The sequence below is a fragment of the Erinaceus europaeus genome, chromosome 9 (genome assembly GCF_950295315.1).
Source record: "Erinaceus europaeus chromosome 9, mEriEur2.1, whole genome shotgun sequence".
Taxonomy (NCBI): domain Eukaryota; kingdom Metazoa; phylum Chordata; class Mammalia; order Eulipotyphla; family Erinaceidae; genus Erinaceus; species Erinaceus europaeus.
The window spans coordinates 13284110-13293986 of record NC_080170.1 but is presented as its reverse complement, the minus strand read 5'-3'; the positions used below and the strand labels follow the sequence as shown (position 1 = coordinate 13293986).

At 41.3% G+C, this 9877-nt stretch overlaps 1 non-coding gene across 1 annotated transcript; it reads right to left on the bottom strand.

The window, feature by feature from the left end:
* Positions 1 to 8522: 8522 nt before the first annotated feature.
* LOC132540557 (U6 spliceosomal RNA) lies at positions 8523 to 8628 on the bottom strand. Its single transcript, XR_009551755.1, has one exon. It is a non-coding gene; the product is annotated as a U6 spliceosomal RNA (small nuclear RNA).
* Between the last annotated feature and the right edge of the window lie 1249 nt (positions 8629 to 9877).

Here is a 9877-nt window from a genome sequence, read left to right as displayed (position 1 = left end):
AAGAGACCCTGCAAAAGATGTGTTTTGAGTGTGTGAGGCAGCTGGAACAGGCCCAGGTGAAGGAGTCTCAGGTGATTCTGGTCTCCAGCTACGATCTGGGTGACTATGATTTCCCCAAGCCAGAGGCCACCTTGCTAAGGGAAGCTCCCAGCTCACAAGTGCCACGTCTTCATGCCCTGTCTGCCTGGCATTACAGAAGCTGCCACTGACCGGAAGAGGAATTCCTTGAGGCAGAAGGTCTGGCTGGAGGCCATGAAAGCTGGCCTATCAGCCACTGTCACTTTCGTGAGCATTTTTCATAGTCACAATGTGGAGAAGTTGCAGGCATCTTTAGACTTCTACAAATCTGTTTGGGCTGGATCGAGAGTCTCTGGATAGTATGGCTAAGAATTTGCATGTGCCTGAGGAGATGCTTGAGAGAAACCTCCAATCTCTTCACCTGCTGTCCATTAAGAATCATAAATCCTTAGGGGAACAGCTGCTGAGATTACTGGAGATAATCAGTTCTATTAGTGGAGGCCCAGTGGCTGACGGTCTTTGTTTTAGAAAGTTCTATTTGCAGTGTTATTTTCTCTACACCATGGTGAAGGATGCTAAGTGTTTCCTTAACAAGGAAGAGATTATTAAGCATTCTGAGACTCTGAAGAGGGCTTGCCAGTCCTGTGGGGTTGGGGTGAGAATGTGGAAGATGAGGCAACTGGCCTCTGACGTGTTCTCAGGGGTGGCATGTCACTGGCCTGGAAAAAGGGTAACTTTTCAGGCAGGTCCCTAATCCTTTCCTAAACCATCCACAGACTTGATTATTTTTACTTGAGAAACTGAATAATCATCTCTAGCTAGTCTTTCTTAAACGTGCTCTTTCTTGGGAAAATAAAGGGCAGAAGTCTGGAATTATATGCTGAGGACAGATTATATCTCTAAGTGGTTGTGGGATAACTGTGAAAGCATGGTGAGAGCATAGGGGAACTCCCATCATAAAGATGGAGGTCAGAAAAGTTACCCTACCTGTCAGCCTCTCCCTTTCAGGGGTTGAGCATGGAGGGAAAAGCTTTCCTGACTTAGTTTCCCCTTGTCAGTCTCCCAAGTATCACAAAAACCTACACCCCCTAACACTTAACTCATTCCCTTGTTACAAACCAAATGGTTGCCTGCTTAAAGTTCACTATCATTTCACCATCTTTGATCACATACAGACTATACTCCATCATCCTACCCTGTCAGTAGAATAATAGTAAGGCCCACTGTGGCTCCATTTCCTCATTCCTTGATCACATATACTCCATATATCAATACTCTGCCTTAAGGCTTTTCTCTACCTCTCCCTTGCTGGTATAATTAACATGTTTTTCTAAACACCTTCAGTTAATTAACTCTCTTACCCAATAGCCACTAATCATCCCTGAACTCTCCTCTACCCTATCAATTATCTTCATTCCTTAGATCCTTCAGCATGAGGGTTCTGACCTTTAAAAACCCATCATTATTGTCATATGTGAAAAATGTCCTTTGTTCCCTTCTGCTATTTAAACCCTGCCTTCTATACAATATATTGGATTGTTTGCAACTAAATGGTCCCCTGGTTTCTTCCTGTTGTTAGCCACTGGAGTTAACACGGGAGGCCAGTGTCAGGGCTGACCTCTGTTGCGAGGCCACCCACGTGAGTGCCAGCAGGTGGTGGTTATTTTATATCCACAATTGTTTTTATTGTAGACAGAGTAAGAAAAACAAAAAAGCTTTGGAGGCTGGGCAGTGGCACCGATGGAGGGCTGCAGGTGTCTCTCTCTCTCCCAGTCTCCCTCTCCATCCCTTTCAATTTATCTCTGTCTTTGTCCAATAAATAAATAAAAATACTATGAACAAAGAAGTTCCTCAAAATTTTTTTTAATGAATGGATATATAGCCTGTTCTGCAATAAAGATAAGTATTCTGATGACTGACAAGACACTTCATGCTCATTGTGATAAAGAATTTCTAAAATTCTAGCCTCAAAATTTGTGCTTATTATATGATTGTGGTGTGTAAGAAGGCCTCAACACAGAAAAGAATAACTGAGAATAAAAAGGTTAAGAAAGTGTAGAAGGACTGAGTGCAGAAACTTTGATACAGACAGGTGACTGTGTAAGAGTGGAAGGTCAAAGTCAGTGAAAACAAAATAGAGATGATGAAGGTCAGACTGAGCTTTTACTGAGAAGGCCTCAACTTAGAGCAGAGGGCCAAGAAAGTAATACAGAAGAAGCAAATGGGTCAACCTGTATCTATAGAAACCATATTTTGTACCATATAGACTACCATATTTTGTCCTTAATTGCTTATCACATCAGCTTCTATAACCCTGGCTAGCTTCTGGGCTTGAGAGTAAAAAACGTCATTATAGAAACAAAGGCTGTAAGGTTAAGGGGTGGGCCTTGTACCCATTGCTCAAGGTCTGGTTGCCTTAGTAACTGTTATCTATCCTGCACAGCTTTGTCTGAGAAAGTTTAGTCTCAGTATAAGATAAACCACTGGTGGTGGGGTGTCCGATTCCCTGACTCCCCACTTGCAGGGGCATATTTCATGAGCAGTAAACAGATCTGCAGGTGTCTCTCTTTCTCTCTCCCTCTCCCCTCTCAATATCTCTCTGTTCTATCCAATGGTCACCAGGAGAAGTGTATTCATAGTGCTGGTACCAAGCCCCAGAGATAACCTTGGAGGGAGGGAAGGAAGGAGGGAGGAAGGGAGAGAGAGAGAGAGAGAGAGTTTAGAGAGAGGAGAGAAATGTAAGTTAAAAAATTTATGAGTTTCTTCATGAGAGACAAGTGTTTGGACACAATGGGAATATGGTTTTTTTAAAAATATTTATTTATTCCCTTTTTGTTGCCCTTGTTTTTTATTGTTTTAGTTATTATTGTTGTCGTCATTGTTGGATAGAACAGAGAGAAATGGAGAGAGGAGGGGAAGACAGAGAGGGGGAGAGAAAGATAGACACCTGCAGACCTGCTTCACCACCTGTGAAGTGACTCCCCCTGCAGGTGGGGAGCTGGGGCTCGAACCGGGATCCTTATGCCAGTCCTTGCGCTTTGCGCCATGTGCGATTAACCCACTGCGCTACAGCCCAACTCCCAGGAATATGATTTAAGGGCTGGAATACTGGAGGCCTAGAGATTCCTTAGACATTAACAAAACATACAGTGCAACATTTTATTTCATAAAAAATAAATGGAAAGACCCTTTAAAGGCATTAAAATACTCCAGAGAACTGAAAGAAACAAACACACTCTAAGACCAAATTACTGGACACCAGAATGTAAGTGAGGAGAGGTTGGGTAAGTCAGGTAAAGGCTCGACTGCATGGGAACAGGCAGAACTGTACTGCTGACATGTTCTGTTTTGTTTAGACAGAGACAGAGAAAGCAGAGAGGCAGATGGAGAGTGAAAGACCACAGCACTAAGGCTTCCTTCAAAGCAGTGGAGGCTGGACTTGAACCTGGTTTGTGCATAGGGCAAGGCAGTGCACTTTCCAGGTGAGCTATTTCACTAGCCCATGTACCATGGATCTTGATGAGGTAAATATGGATGCTGACTTATAGTAGTCCAAACCTGAAACTCATATAAAGTTAATTCTATAAAAGCAAAATTTTTAATTGGACCAATGAGACAGCAAAGGACTCTTTCATGCCTGAGGCTCCAAGATCTCAGGTTCAAGCTCCAGCACCACCATAAGCCAGAGTGCTCTCTCTCCCCACCTCTCTGTGTATTTCTCTTTCTCTCATTAAAATAAATAAATGAATACTATTTTAAACATATAGAATAAATTTAAGAGAAGTTATGAATTGGTATTAAAAACTTAACATAAGTAATTTTCAATTTATTTCTACAGTACAAATTAACAACTGAAACTCATCTCTGATAAAGATTCTTTCTCCACCTGCAGGGGAGTCACTTCATAAGTAGTGAAGCAGGTCTGCAGGTGTCTGTCTTTCTCTCGCCCTCTCTGTCTTCCCCTCCTCTCTCCATTTCTCTCTGTCCTATCCAGTAACGACGACAGCAATAACAACAATAATAACTACAACAAGGGCAACAAAAGGGAATAAATATTTTTAAAAAAAGATTATTGCTCTCTCATGTAATAAGAAAGATGGAAGGCAATGTTCCAGGTCCAAGTCTGCCACCACTACACTTGGGATAGCTCTGGTACTGTTCCGTCTCTCCCTCTGTCTCTGTCTCTCTGAAAAAGTTGTCTTGGAGTGGTAAAACTTTGATAACAACAAAAAGGAAGAACAACATAAATTATTCTTTTTTTTCTTTTCTGTTTGGATAGAGACAGAAAATAATTGAGAGGGCAGGGGAGAGGTAGAGAGGGAGAATGAGAGACACCTGTAGCCCTGCTTTACTGCTTGTGAAGCTTCTCCCCTACAGGTGGTACTGGGGGCTTAAACCTTGGTCCTTGACCATGGTAATGTGTGCCCTTTACTAGGCTCACTGCCACCTGGTCCCACAGACATTAATTCAAAGGACTGGGCAGTGACACATCCATTTGAGAGCATATGTTACCTTGTGCAAGGACCAGGGTTCAAATCCCTAGTCCCCACCTGCAAGGAGGAAGCTTCACAAGAGGCGAAGCAGGTCTGCAGGTGTCTCTCTCTCTTCTTCTCTATCTTCCCCTTCCCTTCAATTTCCCTCTGTTCCATCTAAAAAAAAATTTAAAAATTTAATTCAAAATGTATTAAAAACTTGGATATTAAAATCTGAAACCATAAAATACATAGAATAAAATATGATCACATTAGTACTTTGGTTCCCCTAGAGTATTTCCTGAAAAAAGAAATACATATATGTATATATATTCTTTTTATTAGGGAAGCAGTAATGGTTAATTTCTCATGCAGACACCAAGCCCCAGAGATTACCCTGGTGGTAATAAAAAAAAAAAAAGGGGGGTGTGGGATGGAGGTCAGGCAGTAGTGCAGCGGGTTAAGCACAAGTGGTGCTAGGTGCAGGGACCGGTTCAAGCCCCCGGCTGCCTACCTTCAGGGGAGTCACTTCACAGGCAATGAAGCAGGACAGCAGGTGTCTGTCTTTCTCTCACCCTCTCTGTCGTCCCCTCTTCTCTCCATTTCTCTCTGTCCTATCCGACAACAATGACATCAATAACAAAAATAATAAAAATAACCACAACAATGATTAAAAAAATAACAAGGGCAACAAAAAAGGGAAAAAAGAAATCTCCCAGGAGCAGTGGATTCGTGGTGCATGCACTGAGCCCCAGTAATAACCCTGGAGGCCAAAAAAAAAAAGGGAGTGGGGTGGGGTAGGAGATAGCACAATGGTTATATAAAAATATTTTCATGCTTGAGGAATGCCAAAGGAAGGAGAATGGGAGCTTATGCTTAGTAATAGTTCAACAGTGAGGGCTGGGGAGACAGCACAGTGGTTCTGCAAAAGACTTTCATGCCTGAGCCTCTGACGTCCCACATTCAACCCTCCAGCATCACCATAAGCCAGAGCTGGTCTCTCTCTCCATCTATATCTCACATTAAAATAAAATAAATCAATTAAAAATAATAATCAAAAGTACAAAATAAGGGAAGAGAAGAAAACGCAAAGCTAATCCTCACCAAGCATCACCAGAGAGTAACAGAGCTCGAGGTCATTGCCATGGGCCGGAAGTGCTAACTTTAGGGAAAGACTCCCCTGGAGGAAGGACATTAGTAACCCTTCCCCCTGTAGGTGGCCCTGCAGAGGGGCCAGATGCACCAAGATGTCTGCCTCCTGCACCTGTCTCGCCCTCCGAGAATGATAAAGAAAAGAGTTGACTAACCACACTCCTGTAGGACACCCTAATGTACAGAAGATCAGCCCCAGACACAACTGGTCAGATAATGTGAGGCTTTGTCTCCCCAACTTTGTGGTGTTTTTTTCTGCATGACGAATCCACTGCTCCATGAGACCATTTTTCCCCATTTTGTTGCTGTTGTTGCTATTGTTTTGGATAGGACAGAGAGAAATGGAGAGAGGAGGGGAAGGCACAGAAGGGGAGAGAAAGACACCTGCAGACCAGCTTTACCGCTTGCGAAGCGACCCCCGACACACACATAAGTGGGGAGCTGGGGGCTCCAACTGGGATTCTTAGGCTGGTCCTTCTGCTTTGTGTCATGTGCGCTTCTTCTTCTTCTCCTTCTCCTTCTCCTTCTCCTTGTTCTTCTTCTTTTTCTTCTTCTAGCATTTGCCCTTCTTCCGTAGCCAGTCAACAGCGTCAGGTTGAGCCTGATGTCTGCTTGTTGCTGGCTTTGAAAGTGACTGGGATCCATGTGGATTCAGTCGGCTAGGAAGGATCGTCAGGTTCCCCAATAAATGGGTACTCACAGGATGCACCATGAGAAGGTCGATCCATCATGTGCGCTTAACCCACAGCACTACCGCCCAACCTGCCCTATTTTGGTCGGATTCTAGCCAAAGCACTGCTTGCTGTTGGATTGTGGCTTATGGTGGTGCTGGAACCTGAGAACTCTGAGCTTCATGCATTGCATAATCTGTTGTACTAGCTTCCCTAGCCCCAGATTTGTCTTTAGGCACACCAAATGATTTGGAATAAGGTAAATCCTCAATCTACAAATCTTTGGGAGGCTGCATGTTGCCTTAGCTTCTGACAGGTAGTTATGATTATTATTTTTTAAATTTATTGGATAGAGACAGAAATCGAGAGGGAAGGGAGGGATAGAGAGGGTGAGAGACAGAGAGACACCTGCAGCACTGCTTCACCACTTGTGAAGCTTTCCCCTTGCAGGGGGGGACCGGGGGCTCAAACCTGGGTCCTTGCACATTGTAACATGTGCGCTCAACCAGGTGTGCCACCACCTGGCCCCGATTATTTAAATTTTTAAGCATCTACCACTATCCTTAAGAATTTCCTCTGCCGATGCCCCTCCCACCCCACCCTTCTTGTAAGATTTATTGTCCGTGTTCACCATGCTTTTATTACCATTCATCTGGTTCATTTCCTTATATTGCACACAGAGTTGAAATCATCCAATAGTTATCATTATCCTTCTGAATCAGTTCATTCCTCACAATCCCCTGAAGTCCCTGCTGTTGTGTTGCAAGTGGCAAACATACACCAATTGCCATTCTTCTTGGATACTAACAACAGTTTAGCATTCAGCTCCAGCTTCCACTTGATTACAAGGATGCCAAGTAGGAATCATCCAGATGAGAGCCTAGTTATGGTACCAAGACAAATGCTACTAAGCTGTTGATTTTTCTTTCTTTCTCTTTCTTTTTTTTTTTTTTTTTTGGCATTGCTGGCAATCCATCCTCTAGGGGTGACTTTCATATTGATAGACATATAGACAGATGATAGATAGATAGATAGATAGATAGATAGGAAGAAAGGAGGAAAGGGATCACAGCACCGAAGCTTCCCCCAGCATGGTGGGGGCTGGTCTCAATTCTGGGTGACAAAGCAGGCAAGCTGCCAGGTGTGAAATCTTGTTGACCCAAACTGTTTTAAACCACTGAAATTTTATTTTATTGATGTGTATTGATGGTTTAAAGTATCCTCTTTGATACATAGTCACAACCTCTCATCTCCCTTTGATTGCTGTCTAGGAGACACAACAGGATTTTAACGTCCCTTCCTCACCTTCCTCTGTCCTTTGCTTTAGTGCAAGATGCCACACCCAGTTCAAGTTTCACCTTATGTTTTCCGTTAATATTCTTTGTTCTTAAGTTCCACCAATAAGTGAGCTCATTCAGTATTGGTCTTTCTTTTTCTGGCTTGTCTCACTCAATATGATACCTTGGAGTTCTGACTGAAATTTTGCAAAGGAGATGACCTCATCATTTTTGATAGCTGCATAGTAGTCCACTATGTTTTTGTACCACAACTTCCTTAGTCATTCATCTGTTGTTGAGCATCTGGGTTGCTACCAACTGTGCTGCTATGAACATAGGTGTGCACAGGTCTTTTTGTTTTCCCTGGCTAAAATCCTAGGACAAGGATTGCTGGATCACAAGGTAAGTCTATTTCTAGAGTTTTGGTAAATCTCTAGCCTATTTCCCATAGGACTAGACCAACTTACATTCCCACCAGCAATATAGGAGAGCCCCTTTCCCCCAACAGCCTCCCTAACAATTGGTGTTTCTGATGTTTCTAATGTGTGACCTTCTCACAGTTGTAAGATGTAAACCACTGAGAGGGATTTAGGGGGGAGTTATTACACAGAAATGTACAACTAGAATGCTTTCTCATTTGATCATGCACTAATCTTACCACATGTTTATATGACATAACATAAATTCAAATTTTCCAAAAACTTATCCGATATGGAGATTCCAGTGATGCTAAAATTCAGTGGGATGCTCTAAAAGCCATGTTTCCACATAGGTTTGGTTTGTTCATTTTCATACAGTGTTAATATTCCAACATTTATTCACTCTCCTATTGAAAGGCTATTTTTAAATAGTTTCTATTATGACTTTTGCTAATATATATATATATAATATAGGATGCTTTTAATATATATATATATATATATATATATATATATAATATAGGATGCTTCACAAATTTTGTGTCATCCTTGTGCAGGGGCCATGCTAAACTTCTCTGTATGGCTTCAATTTTACAATATGTGCTGCTAAAGTGAGCATGCTGCTAATATACTTATATCGTAAATCTTTTTAGTGATCGTATGAAAATATTTACCGACACATGCTCAGGCTTACAAGAAGTCAAATTATATGTTTATGGTAGAGTATGGTGCACGTTATTTCATATGCATTCCCTTAATTTTTGTTTATGTTCTTTAAAAATCCTATCTGTGGTCCTAGCTTGCATTGTTGACTACACATGAAAGGATCTTTTTGTAGATCAGTAATTCTACTTTTATGAAACAAGTAGGCATGTATCCAGACTCTTTCCACTAGACGATGTGCTTTTAATTTATGTGTACAAATTAATTTAAAATTCTAGATGGTCAATACTTTAGTGGGCATATTGTAGACATCTCCTTCTATATCCTGTCTTGAATTTTCACTTCTTTTTGTAATACTTTAATAAGTAAAAGCTCAGAACTGGGTGCTGGCACACCTAGAACAGCACACAGTATAATGCACAAAGAGCTGGGTTCAAGCCCTTGGTCACCACCTGCTGAGTGAGAAGTTTCACAAGCAGTGAAGAAGTGTAACTGGTCTCTCTTGCTTTCTGTCTTCCCTTCTCTCTCAATTTGTTTCTAGCCAAAAAAATTAAATTATACATAAAAGTTCTTTAGTCTGAGCAAATAACTTACATTGTTTGTATCATGTCAGAAAAATCCTTTTCTATCCTGAGATCATAATTATTCTTTCTGTACTTTCCCAAAATTATATTATTCCCACTAAATTAATTCTTGTACAGTTAGGAATTCAATTTCTTCTATATGAATAAGTCACTTGCTCTTTTATTCATTTTATTATTTATGTACTTATTTATTTTTACCTTAGCGCTTATCAGCTGTGTCTGATGGTGGCACAGGGAATTGAACCTGGAACTTTGGAGCCTCAGGCATGAGAGTCTCTTTGCATAATGATTATGCTATCTATCGCCACCCATTGCTTGTTCTTTTAAAGCCACTGTTGAAATTTATTCTTTTCATGCAGTGATTTTTGTCATAAATACTTCTGGTATTTTGCCATTTTAACCATATTTTTTGGTAAATACTCTACTTGGTTAAACAGGTTCTTTTCTTTTGCTTTTTGGAATAAACCAGGAAGGTCTTCACCAAAACAGATCTTTTATTTTTATATTTATTTTCCCTTTTGTTGCCCTTATTTTTTTTATTGTTGTTGTAGTTATTATTGTTGTTATTGATGTTGTCATTGTTAGATAGGACAGAGAGAAATTGAGAGAGGAGGGCAAGAC